This window comes from Sus scrofa, chromosome 2 (genome assembly GCF_000003025.6).
Source record: "Sus scrofa isolate TJ Tabasco breed Duroc chromosome 2, Sscrofa11.1, whole genome shotgun sequence".
Classification (NCBI taxonomy): Eukaryota; Metazoa; Chordata; class Mammalia; order Artiodactyla; family Suidae; genus Sus; species Sus scrofa.
The window spans coordinates 136,527,821-136,541,633 of record NC_010444.4 but is presented as its reverse complement, the minus strand read 5'-3'; positions in this window follow the sequence as shown (position 1 = coordinate 136,541,633).

Below are 13,813 nucleotides of genomic sequence, written 5' to 3'. Positions count from 1 at the left end.
CAGGCTAGGGGTCTAATCAGAACTGTAGCCACTGGCCTACGCCAGAGCCACAGCAACGCCAGATCTGAGCCGCATCTGTGACCTACACCACAGTTCACGGCAATGCCCGATCCTTAACCCACTGAGCAAAGCCAGGGATTGAACCCGCAACCTCATGGTTCCTAGTTGGATTTGTTAACCACTGAGCTATGACGGGAACTCCCAAGAGTATGCTCTTAAAAACTGGCCTTTGCTGTCCTTTATTCTAGGAAGTGAAATGAGTAGTTCAGTGTTTGGAAAAACATGGTCCGTGTTCTAAAACATTTAGTCGATGAGGCTGGAGAATAGAAGATGTAGAGATGGGAGAACAGTGGGAAATAAGGTTGTTCCAATAAGTCAGGGACACATCTCAGAGGACCTGGAATGCTATCCTAAGGAGTCAGGCATTTTTGGAAGTTGATAGAAGCATTTAATTCATACTCTTGAAGAGACAGGATTAGATTTGTGCTTTAGGAAGACAACTCACTGCGAAGGGGCAGGATAAGAAGGAGAAAAACCAGTTAGGTGGCTATTGCACTGGTGGTGCGGGAGTGAGAAGGCATGCATAGCCCCAAGAAGAGATGACTCCCTTCTGCAAGCCTAACTGGGATTGTTTCATTTTATGATAGACAAAACACACTAAAAAATCTAGACTCGGAGTTCCCCTTGTGGCTCATGGAAATGAATCTGACTAGTATCCATGAGGACACGAGATTCAATCCCTGGCCTCACTCAGTGGGTTAATGATCCAGCATTGCCCTGAGCTGTGGTGTAGGTGACAGACACGGCTTGGGTCCTGCGTTACTGTGGCTGAGGGGTGGGCTGGCAGCTACAGCGCCGATTTGACCCCTAGTCTGGGAACCTCCATAGGCAGCGGGTGTGGCTCTAAAAAGACAAAAAAAAAAAAAAAACCAGAAACAAAAACAAAAACCTGGACTCAAAAAGAACATAATTTAGGGCATAATTATTAGCTTTACAAAAATGTGTTCTCTTTGAGAGCTTTAAAAATAGCATTTGGTTTAGAGAACTATATAAACTAACCCATATTTATGTGACATTCTTCAAGGAACATTTGCCAATCAATCATTACAAAGGAATATAGGAAATATGTACATATATCTCTTAAGACCCTGGTTTCTCTTCTAAATGTTATTACATCTCCAACAAATTCCTGAAATATTCCAAAGAAATAGAAACCATTAGGATTAGTCATTGGAAAACTCCCAGGCTATTGCTTCTGGCTAATACTTCTGGATTGATAAGTAATTCCTTGGCTTACAGTGCTCACTTAGATTGCTGAGCTGTGTGTACCTCTGAGGCAATGTGTGACACCATGACGTGGGCTAATCACACAGTCTCCACCTGTCCAAAGGGAATGACTCCTAAGAAGGCAGACTCTTTCACTTTCTTTTCAGGGGAATTTCATCCCATGATCCCCCACCCAGAAGTACAGGATAGACGAATAACAACAATTAGGTTAACTGTGAGATCTCGTCACTCACTTTCTGAAGCCTTATCAGCAAAGCTAGAAACCTGTCCTATTTAACCACAGAGCCTGTGGGAATGGCATTTCACATCTCTGTGGCTATGAGGTAGTTCACATCTCTCCACTGGTCAACATTCTTTATTTGCTCCCTAAAACATGATCATCTGGATATTGTGGAATTATTAATTTTTTTTTTGTCTTTTGTCTTTTTTGTTGTTGTTGTTGTTGTTGTTGTTGTTGCTGTTTCTTGGGCCGCTCCCGCGGCATATGGAGGTTTCCAGGCTAGGGGTTGAATCGGAGCTGTAGCCACCGGCCTACGCCAGAGCCACAGCAACACTGGATCCGAGCCGCGTCTGCAACCTACACCACAGCTCATGGCAACGCCGGATCGTTAACCCACTGAGCAAGGGCAGGGACCGAACCCGCAACCTCATGGTTCCTAGTCGGATTCGTTAACCACTGCGCCACGACGGGAACTCCGGAATTATTAATTTTGAATGTGGCAGTGATTATGCTAAAGTGAGCTTTTGTCTTTTAGAGATACATAATGAATATTTATAGATGACCTTATATGATGTCCAGAATTCACTGCAAAATGGCACAAGATGGGGAAGGTTGGGGGGTGTAGATAAATAATAATGACCATGAGTTGATGACTGTTGAAGCTGAATAATGGTGTGTGGGGGAATCCCTACACTATTCACCATATAAATCAGTGAATAATTATTAGCTTTACCAAAGGTCTACTTTTGTATATGTTTTAAATTATACAAAATTTTTAAATGAGTGCTCTTTAGGTAGAGGGCAGAATTAGCAATGTTTAGATTTGGGGTTGAATATTGTAGTGGAAAGGGAGAAATGCTGATGAATTGTTTCTAGAAAAATATGCATGCCCAGTCATTTTTCTTCTTAATGCATTATGTACTATTCTGTGCATCACCAGCCTGCAAGGCTACAGTAACTCTGTACAGCTATGATTACTTTCCTATGCATTTGCCTCTGCCTTTTATCTGTATTCCTAGAGCTTTTTCACCTCGGGCCTTTCTCTTCCATTAGATTAGTAATCTCATCATGGCAGAACTTTCCATGTAACCAGCCCTTTGCTCCAAAGCCCCAAGTACTATGATTTCTTAAGAATAATACAATTTAAAAAGATAAGATAGGGAGTTCCCGTTGTGATTCAGTGGGTTAAGAACCTGACTAGTATCCATGAGGATGCGGGTTCGATCCCTAGCCTTGCTCAGTGAGCTAGGGATCCAGCACTGTCTTGAGCTGTGATGTAGGTCGCAATGCAGCTCAGACCTAGTGTGGCTATGGCTGCAGTGTTGGCCAGCGGCTACAGCTCTGATTCTATTCTACCCCTAGCCTGGGAACCTCCATAAGCTACAGGCGTGGCCCTAAAAAGACAAAAGTGAAATAAAGTAAAGTAAGATAGGAAATCAAACAGCGTAAGCCAGTATTTTCCAAGTGACTCTCAAAGGAATGGTGATCGTCTAAATATTGGTTTATGTGTCAGAAACATCTGAGTTCACTTCCGTCACCAACAGTGAATCTCTCTGAAGCTAGGGGGATTCATCATACTTTTTCTTCCCGTAAAACAGAAATAACCTAGTCTCCCAATGGAGAAGGGAGAGGAGGGAAAAGGAAGGAAACAGGGACGAGGATGGCAGCCACGGTCTTCAGTTACTCAGCGGTTGCTGCAGAATTCATTCCTAAGTGGTTGGGATCATGGACCTGTCCCCAGGTGGCTGGGCCCACAACCCTGAATCTTGTTTCTCATTGGTGTGGCTCCAACACAGCTCTGATTCTTTGAGTCAGTAAAATTCCTCCCCAAATGGTCTGTACCAATTGCAGCCCTCTTTCCTCTTTTAGCACAGTGTTCTAGATGTTGTTATTGCCGTTAAACATCAGAGCATCATTTTAAAGGTTACCCAAAGGTCCTTAATGTGCAGGGACTTGCTCCAGGTATATAGTTACATAGAAGGGCTCATACAAGAAGCCAGGTCTCCGTCCTACTGGGCAACTCCCCACCTCCACCCAGGTCTTAGAGATGTACCTTGGAGGTTTGTTTTGAAATTTTTAGTCTAATAGGAGTCAGGGGATACATGGAGTGCCCTGTTTAAGAACTATAATCTCTAATTTTGGCTTTCAAAAGGAAGTTCAGGGAAGGTGGCTCACCTCTTAAGCAACCTGCTGTGATGATGGAGTGAACTGCTATGGGGAAGTAGTGACATCGTCAACCCTTTCTGGCCTCCACACTGAAACTGGAACTCTTGGTTAGGAAATAGAGGAGGAAGTGAGGCAGATTTCATCATTGCCTAAGGAGCCTGGTATGCGAAGCTAGGGTTCCCTGGCTGTTGGCTGAGGCAACAGGGGGAAACTCGTTGCAAGCGTGCTGCGCCCCAGCTGAGCAGGGCTGGGGAGCTGCTTGTCGCTAGGGTGGACCTCCTCATCTCTGATCTCTGAGGAGCTCAGTAGGAACTGCTGGAACCCCGTTTCTTCTGCTTCTGACATTGCTTAACAGCTCCAGGAAATTGTTTTTTTAAAATAGTGTTATTTATTTATTTTTATTCTCTGTTTTAATTACTCAATGAATTTTATTACATTTATGGGTGTACAACCAAATTTTATAGTATTTCCATCCCAAACCCTCAGTGCATCCCCCCACCCCCCCAACCTGTCTCATTTGGAAACCATAAGTTTTTCAAAGTCTGTGAGTCAGTGTCTGTTCTGCAAAGAAATTCATTGTGCCTTTTTTTTTAGATTCTACATGTAGGTGATAGCATTTGATGTTGGTGTCTCATTGTCTGATTGACTTCACTTAGCGTAATAATTTCTAGGTCCATCTATGTTGCTGCAAATGCCAGTATTTCTTTCCTTTTAAGGGCTGAGTAATATTCTATTGTGTATATGTACCACATCTTCATTATCCACTCCTCTGTCGATGGACATTTAGGTTGTTTCCAAGTCTTGGCTATTGCAAATAGTGCTGCAATGAACATTGGAGAACATGTGTCTTTTCGAGTCATGGTTTTCTCTGGATAGATGCCCAGGAGTGGGATTGCTGGATCAAATGGTAATTCTATTTTTAGTTTTCTGAGGAATCTCCATACTGTTTTCCATAGTGGAGACCTTGCAGTGAGCTACGGGAGCTGATTCTGGTCTCTGTCATTCTTTTCATTTTTTCTCCAGCTTTACTGAGTTACAACTGACACATAACAATATGTAAGTTTAAGGCCTACAATGTGTTTATTTGATAGACTTACGTTTGTATATTGCAAAATGGAAGCCTTAGCTAACACCTTCATCACATCATATAGTTACTGCTTCTCTTTTGTGGTGGGAACATTTAAAATCTACTCTAAGATTTCCAGTGTTCTCAGTGATAAAAGATCACAGGCCTGAGCTGACCCAGCAGGCAGAAATGCTGACTCTGGATTCATACTGACTAGACCTGGACCTCTATAAAGGGAATAGCCACAAGCCAATGATGGGAGGTAGTAACTCCTAGGATAAAGGGCTGAAGATCTTACCAGAGCTGCTGTGGCAACAAGCAGGCTCCAGGACCCTGAGGAGGCTCGAGGGATGGAAGGGGTGAAGCTATGCTGGAACCATTTGAGTTGGGGTAACTGTGTCAGCCCAAGTACGAAGTGCTCGAGCAATATGGCACTTCTTAGTGACATTATTATACATGTATCCTATGATAAGATTTGTGTGGTCTGTTGTCACCTTCCCCCTTTCTGTGCCAACCAGGACTGATGTTACACCCGGGAGGCCTGGTGGAAGTGAGAATGGGGGAAATGTTTGTTGGCAGGGCCACCTCCGACAGTTGTGCAGATTGCATACTGAGCAAGGCTCCTACTGAGGGGGCGAGTAGGGGCTGAAATCCAGCCTGAGCTCCACCTTGCCAAGCCTTGTGCTTTACCATGGGGCTCTATCCTCCAGAAGAAAGAGATGCCTTTTCTAATGCATAAAAAGACAGCATATATCAGCGGGTCAAGGATTTGGTATTGTCACTGTAGTATCTTGGGTGGCTGCTATGGTGCAGGGTTGATCCCTGGCCCAGGACCTTTCATACTACATGGGTGCAGCCAAAAAAAAAAAAAACCTCCATATGCCGCGGGATCGGCCCAAGAAATAGCAACAACAACAACAACAAAAAAGACAAAAAGACAAAAAAAAAAAAAAAAAAAAAAGACACTTAGGAAAATCAGAGCAATTCAACTTTTGACTGGGTATTAGATGATATTAAGGAATTACTGATTTTTTTTAAAAAAGAAGGAATTTTTGGTGGCCACTCCTGCAGTATGTGGAAGTGCCTGGGCCAGGGATCAAACCCACAAGACAGCAGTGACCCAAGGTGCCGAAGTGACAATGCTCCTTAACCTACTGTACCACAAGGGAACTCCAAGAAGGATTTTTAAAATGTGATACAGTGATTATTGGGAGAAAGGAGTCTTTTTTCTTACAGATACACACAGAAGTATTTAAATATGAAAATATCTGTGATTTGCTTTAAACCGGTTTTAAAACAGTGATGAGAGAGAGGCGAGGCACAGAGGAAACAGAGTTGCCTTATGTTGATTGTCGTTGAAGACAGGCCATCAGTACATGAGGGGTTCTTTCTTTCTTTTTTTCTTTTTTCTTTTTTTTTTTTTTTTTTTTGTCTTTTTGCCTTTCCTAGGGCCACTCCCAGGCTAGGGGTCTAATCGGAGCTGTAGCCACTGGCCTACACCACAGCCACAGCAACACGGGATCTGAGCCGCGTCTGCAACCTACACCACAGCTCACGGCCACGCCGGATCCTCGACCCACTGAGCAAGGCCAGGAATTGAACGTGCAACCTCATGGTTCCTAGTCAGATTTGTTAACCACTGGGCTACCACGGGAACTCCAGAGTTTCTTATATTATTATCTCTACTTTTATACATATCTCAAAATTCTCCTAAGAAGAGTTTTGACAAAAGAGAGAATGGTAGGTCCTGTCCTATTCTTCCTGGCGGTGATTTTGTGCTAACAGTTGCCAATGGTTTACATTGCTCCTCATATAAACATGATCTCTGTACTTCTGGATGCTTCTTGAGACCCAGGACCCCACACTAACGTGGAGATTTCAGGCAAAGAAACTGACTAGCAAAGGAAAGCATATTCTTAGTAAAATGTTTAGGCTAACCTCAAATCAGTATAATTTTTGGTGGCTAGCATTCCCTTGAAGACAACATTCTCTTCTCTGACAATACCCAGCCCAGCACAAGGTACATAGAGCGGGATCCGTAAACTCCTGCCGAATTGATTTGAATCAACTTGACTGTTCAGGATTAATTCATCAATTACTCTGAAGATTAGGTAGTGTTTGGTTTTTAACCTTGACATATATCTGTCAGCAGAAAAATAGGTGAAAAGGCTGCATGTTGCTAAGCAGATGAGGTATTTTGAAAGGCCCTTCTGTTTGCATGTGGGTTTTCGCCTTGAAGGAAGACTATTAACTCATGCTGCAGCCTGCTGCTCTCTGCTTAGTTTTGGCGATGTCACTAAGCCCAAAATAGAAAGTTCTTTTACTGCAGAGCAGGGAAAGAGGTTTAAATTTATCGGTTCAAGTAACAAAGGGGAGCATTATACTGGCTTTTCCCGGGTGGGGTGGGGTGGGGTGAGATAATGCCTGGTTCATCAAGGAGAAAGAGTGATCTGACACTGGCAGGAGCTGGGACCAGGAGACAAGCATACACTGTGGTGAGCTGGGCTCGTTTCCCATTCTGGCCCCCCTCGATCCCTCTTTCCAACTGTGGCACCTCTTTAAGATACGGGAAAGCAGCTGAGCCACTGGGGATTCGGTCCCAGAAACATCACTGAAGTTATCAGACTGGAAACAGTTCTCCGAGCCAAACCCCTCTTCTCTCTCAGCTTTTAGACGAGTCAGAACCTTGCCACAAAGTTAAAGAGCAGGGAGATATTTTTTTTCCTGTCAAATGATCAAAAAATTTAAGTGATCCTTATGTTGAGGAAGAGTTTAGGGAAACTGGCATTCCCCTGCATTGCGGGAGGGAGGTAGACTGATCCAGCTGTCTGGATCCCTGGGGAAGCGGCAGAGGGAGATCCAGAGGATCATCTCCAGCTGGTGGAAGTATCAGCTGGTCCTGTAGACAAACTCGTGTTCATGTACAACAGGGGACATTGAGAGTCATGTTCATAGCAGCCGGGCGAACAAGAGCCGAACCCTAGAAGCAGTGCAGTTGCCGCGAGCGCTGGAGTCGATGTCAAACGTTAGTGTGTTTGTGCGTTGGTGTATTTTACACCCGTCAAAATGCACTACGGTGAAGTGTGATGCTATGGATGAATTTGTAACAAATATTAACTGGAAAAAATCCTCAAACATTATATCCAACATGGTATCTTTTTTATTAAGAACAGTTTTTAAAACTTACTCTTTAGGAATATACATAGATACAGTCAAACCATATAAAAGACAATCATGGAAACGAACATACGCTGCAGGATAATTCCCTTGGTTGAGGAGCACAGGGAAATGAGTTAAATATTGGTTATCGTTGTTTAGCGTTGTGATTCACAGGTACTGATTACATTCTTAAAATGAATTTACCACCCAGATTAACAAAATTAGGCCACCTGTTAACAATTATGATAATGTCATAAACCTAGGAATATGGTTAATCCAATTCCATGTACCCGATATTAAAACAAAACAAAAACAGTCCCAGAAATGTCACTGAAGTTATGGATACTTGGCACAGTTATTCTATTTCTAAACATTTATCTTAAGGAATAACAGAGGTGAACACAAAAAGTTTGAACAAGGGCATTTATCATGGTATTTATAAGTATAAAAATAGGGAACAATCTATCAAATGAAGTGATTAGTTGCATAAATTGGGTTATATCAATATGCTTGAAAACAAGGTAGTTTTTTAAAAAATATTCTGAGTATTTATTATATATATATATATATATATCAGTTGAATAAAAAGGGTTACAGAACATACACAAAATGAACCCGGTTTTTTATTTCCTGACATATATGCATATATATATTATATCTATATCTATATATATATATATATATACGCACACACAGAAAACTGGGAAGGCTATACATCAAAATGATTATATCCTCTTCCCTAAGTGTTATGATTATTTTTTCCTTAAACTCTTCAGTCATTCACAAATTTTCTATAGTGATCATTAATTCTTTTACAATCAGAAATATTTATTTTATTGGTGTTTCCGTTGTGGTGCAGCAGAAGTGAATCTGACTAGTATCCGTGAGGATGTGGGTTCAATCCCTGGCCTCCCTCAGTGGGTCAGGGGTCTGGCGTTGCCATGAGCTGTGGTATAGGTCACAGACAGAGCTTGGATCCTGCGTTGCTGTGGCTGTAGTGTAGGCCGGCAGCTGTAGCTCCAACATGGCTCCTAGCTTGGGAGCTTCCATATGCTGCATGTGCAGCCCTAAAAAGAAAAAAAACTTTTATTATAAAAGTAGATGTTAAAATTGTAGCTAATATCCAGCGGAGCATTTGCCATGTGCTAGGAGCTTTACATGGGTTAATTTATTTACAGCTTAAAATCACCCAGTGAGGATGGTACGATTATGATCTCTGTCTTCCAGCTGAAGATATGAAACTTAGGAGGTTAAATAACTGGCATCAGGACACACCAGATCCTAAGAAGTGGTGCCTTGAATCAGTCTTCTAGGCGGCCCTTCAAAGAGTGGGCCTGATGGTAGGGTTTTGGTCTCCCTGACTCAAGGATGGCTCCATCAGAGACAATGGTTTTTCCTGAGAACAGTGCTGGGAATTAAACAGCCTGATGCAGACCTGAAACCCACAGAGAAAAAGAGGTCCTGAGGAGTGCCTGAGCCAGAGCCCATACAAGGGAGCCACCCATCGAACATGGGGAGGGCAGACACGGGGGAGCCAGAGCACCCAGCCCCTGAGGATTTCGGATGAGTCCATGTGGAAAAGGAGATCCCAGGGATTGGAGAATTGATTGGAGAGAAGAGATGTTTTTGTTCATGACTCCGACTGGCTCCGCTTCCACCAGCCACTGCACTAGGATTGGCGTCCAGAGCCTTCGGGAGAGAGAAGGGTGCTCTAGGCATGGGACAGAGCCAGGGGCTTAGCTGCTGTCTCTTCTCATCACTCATGCTTTAAATATAAGCTCTGAGGTGATCAAGGCATCAGAGATAAAATGCCTTGCTCAAGCTAAGTTGGCAGGATCCAGTATCCAGTTTGGACAAGACAGTGGAAAACAGACTCAGGGGGAAAAAATCCCTTGGCCTGAACGCCAACACAGCAGAGTCAAAGAATTTGATACCTTAACGTTGTAGAATAAACACATGTAGGTATGGTTTGCTGTTTTCTTCAAAACATCTAGAATAGATATGATTTAAGAGAGGATGAATTTTAACAGCTCTGTCTTCTCAGCTGAAGAATTCTGGACTACCCATCAAGACATAGCTCAAGCATCAGCTTCTGTGGAAAAACTTCCCAAGCTGCCCCAAGCAGCAAGGCCTTCACTCTTCTATACAAGTTTAATAAGTGATTTGTCTACCTGCTGGACTGTCTTCCTCTGCTGGAGCACAAGCTCAGGGCACTGTGTTCTGTACCTCTAGGTTTTCCCTGATTTTCTTGTTGTCCCTGCTTTTCCCGCATCTCTTTCTATCAACTCTCCCCAACATGCATCCCTATGCCTGCCATGGGGTAAGTGCTAATTAAAGGTTGTTGTTGGAACAGAGAGCTGTAGAGGTTTAGGGTGTGGTCTTCTAGAATCCACAGAGCTGGGAACCAACCCCCTTTTTGCATCTGATGCTGGAGAGAATCTGATGAAAGCTAAGAACACTTCCCCAGAAAACACATGCAAAAGAAAAATCCCAATTGTATAGCAGTAGACATACACACACACACACCCAACACATACACAAATGAGTGCATGTAAAACGGGGGAACTGTAAATATCATAGGTGGATCAGTATCCCAGTTGTGATGTTGTACTACAGTAGTGCAAGATGTTACTATTGGGAAACTGGGAACTCTGTTATTTCTCACAACTGCATATGAATCTAAAATTGTCTCAATAGGAATTCCCATTGTGGCTCAGTGGTTAACTAACCCACTAGTATCCATGAGGATGCGGGTTTGATCCCTGACCTTGTTCAATAGGTTAAGGATGTGGCGTTGCCATGAGCTGTGGTGTAGGTCACAGACATGGCTCGGATCCTGCGTTGCTGTGGCTGTGGCTAGGCCAGCAGCTGTAGCTCTGATTCAACCCCTGGCCTGGAAACCTCCATATGCCAAGGGTATGGCCCTAAAAATACAAAAGACAAAATAAAATAAAATAGTCTCTAAAAATTTCAATAAAAAATTCCTATGCAATATCTTTTGGGAATTGATGGTTCCCCCTGAATTCACCCATGATTCCTGATATCGAGAAGTCCCCAGGATAGTCTGGTCTCTACATTATTGGATGGGGAAACTGATGGGAAAGGATATGCTCAAAGTCGTACAGACTGTTGATGGCAGAAGTAGAGATGAGCCCAGCTCTCTTCTGCTACAACTGGCTCCTGGAAGGGAGATATTGCTGTCCACGTTGTGCTATTTACTTAACTTCAAGACAAGACAAGCCAATCAGGGTAATTGATATTCCCTGCCATGGGGAGAAAGTAGGCAATTAGTTTTCAGAATTATTTGGCCGTTTTTTCTTCTCATCATTGTTTTAGGCCACCTGTGCAGAGCCTATGCTTGGGAAGTATCTCATTCCCAAAGACGGTGTCTTGGAAAGGTGTAGCTTAGGCACCAGCAGGCTTTTTGATTCTGAGTGCCAAAAGAGCCAAACTGTGCCTGTGAGTTATCCCAACAGGCTGGACAAATGGAGGAGTAGAAGGCAAAGAGAAGAAAAACAGGAGAAAAGAGATCAGAAGGGCAAGATACAAGGAGAATACAGTAGAAGAGGGGATGGGATGGATGTATTTAGGGAGTAGGATTGATGGGGTGAGCTGGACCACGGGCCACTCACAAAGCTACAGTCTTTAAGGACACCAGTTATTGCCCTATTCCTGGAGATTGCCAGACATTGACAGTGTTAGATGGTCCAATAGTCAAGATTTTTTTCACAAGAAAATCTCTTGTGACCGGATGCTAAAAGATCTCCACTAGTTAAGATTTTGGGTGCTGAAGACAAAGTTTGAAACCCAGCTTCTCTACCTACTAGTTATTTTATGTTATACAAGTTACTTAATCCCTTTGTGCCTCAGTTTCATCATCTGTAAAATGAGGATAATAATAGTATCTGCCTCATGAGTGGTGAGGAATAAATTATATATGTAAAGCACTTAGACGAGTACCTGACACATAGTTAGTGGTTAATTAGTGCTGGCCTTAGAATTGTGACTACCCGACAGAGGCTCATTTCCTCTTGCTTGTTCCTGCAAAGACAGAGGCAGCTGATTAGCATCCTTCCTCAAAGAAACAACCATCAACATGCAGGCACTAAATTACCCATCAGTTTTCTCTTTTCTGTACACACTGTTCCTTCTTTTGTTGGTGGACCCAACTCTAAGTTTGTGGATGTTTGTGGACATCCACTAAGGTCAGATCTTAGAGGAGCACATTAAGTACCTAGTAATCAAAGTGTCTCCCCGCCTGATGTTCCTTCTGATGTCTTGGGGAACAAACACTCTGGTGAGGGGAAAGTTTGTTTCTTTCCATGGGACAGGAGAGCAGTATGGCCCTATCCGTCTTTGCAAATGAACTTCAAAGCACTGTTGTTTGTTTTTATTTTTATTGGAGTATAGTTGACTCACAATGTTGTATTAGTTTCAGGTGTACAGCAAAGTAAGTCATATATATCTATTTTTTTCCCATGTAGGTTATTACAGAATATTGAGTAGATTTCCCTATGCTGTACAGCAGGTGCTTGCCAGTTATGTATTCTATGCATGCATCTATGTCAATCCCATTCCTTCAATTTATCCCTCCCTCCATGGTTTCCCCTTTGGTAACTCTTAAGTTTGATTTTGAAATCTGTTGAGTTTATTTCTGTTTTTATAAATGTTATTTGTATCATCTTATTAATTCCATATATCAGCGATATCATATGGTATTTGTCTTTGTCTTCACTTAGTTCGATAATCTCTGGGTCCATCCATGTTACTGCACATGGCATCATTTCATTCTTTCTGTGGCTGAGTAATATTGTATATATGTACCACATCTTATTCTCTGTCGATGGACATTGAGGTTGCTTCCATGTTTTGGCTGTTGTAAATAGTGCTGTAGTGAACATTGGGGATGCATCTATCTCTTCGAATTATGGTTTTCTTTGGATAGATACCCAGGAATGGAATTGTCAGCTTATATGGTAGTTCTATTTTTAGTTTTTGAAGGAACCTCCATACTGTACTCCATAGTGGTTGCACCAATTTACTTTCCCACCAACGTGTAGGAGGGTTCCTTCTTCTCCACACCTTAAAGCGCTCTTTAGATCCCTCTGTGCTTGCACATTTACCTTCTTTGGGGAATGCAATTTCTCAATCTTACCTGGACTCAAGCTAGAACACTGGCAAACTGGTTAAACTGGGAAATAAAGAAAAAATGTGAACAGATTTTCTCCTGTGGCTTCCTGCAAAACCTCCTCCTCCTTAGCAGTGTTTCTCTCAGTCTTTAGGGAACACCTCCCATGGGCTCACCAAGTCCTCCATCCATTTCTCTGTGCTCTGACAAGTGCCAGGTGGCTCTGAGATTCCACCAAATTCTGGAGCTCTCCTGCTAGTCTTCTAGGCACTCCCAGTCAAGAGAGAGCTCGAGTCCTCAGAGAAGACTCTTGAGAGGGTATGGGGCTTGAACTGGTTTTGAGTGGCAAACAGGGCTGATGATGTAAAAATAAAGGGCTCTCTGGGGACCAGGGACAGGCTGAGCCAAGAGGTGAAAGTAGGAATGGAATAGGTGAGCATCGTTTGGGTCTGGGAGGGTAAGGGGCCCACTGAACTTAGAGGAAGGGCTTTTAGTGAGAGGGAAGGCAGGAGAAAAGGCCATATGAAAAGGCTTTTGAAGAGGCCATGTGAGAAGGCCACAGGAGAGATGAAGCTTCTTTTGACAAGAAAGTGGGCCCTTGAGTAATATTCCAGGGCATAGGAGAATACATACTAGAACAGCTGACTACATGTTCTTTGGGCCTGTGATTCCCCTAAACAGTACCTTGTGAATAATGTTCTATGTCAATGTACACACTTCCATGATAAGATTTTTAATAGCTGCAAAGTTGGCGACAGTGTTCTAAAGGTTCTACCCAACCTTCTAG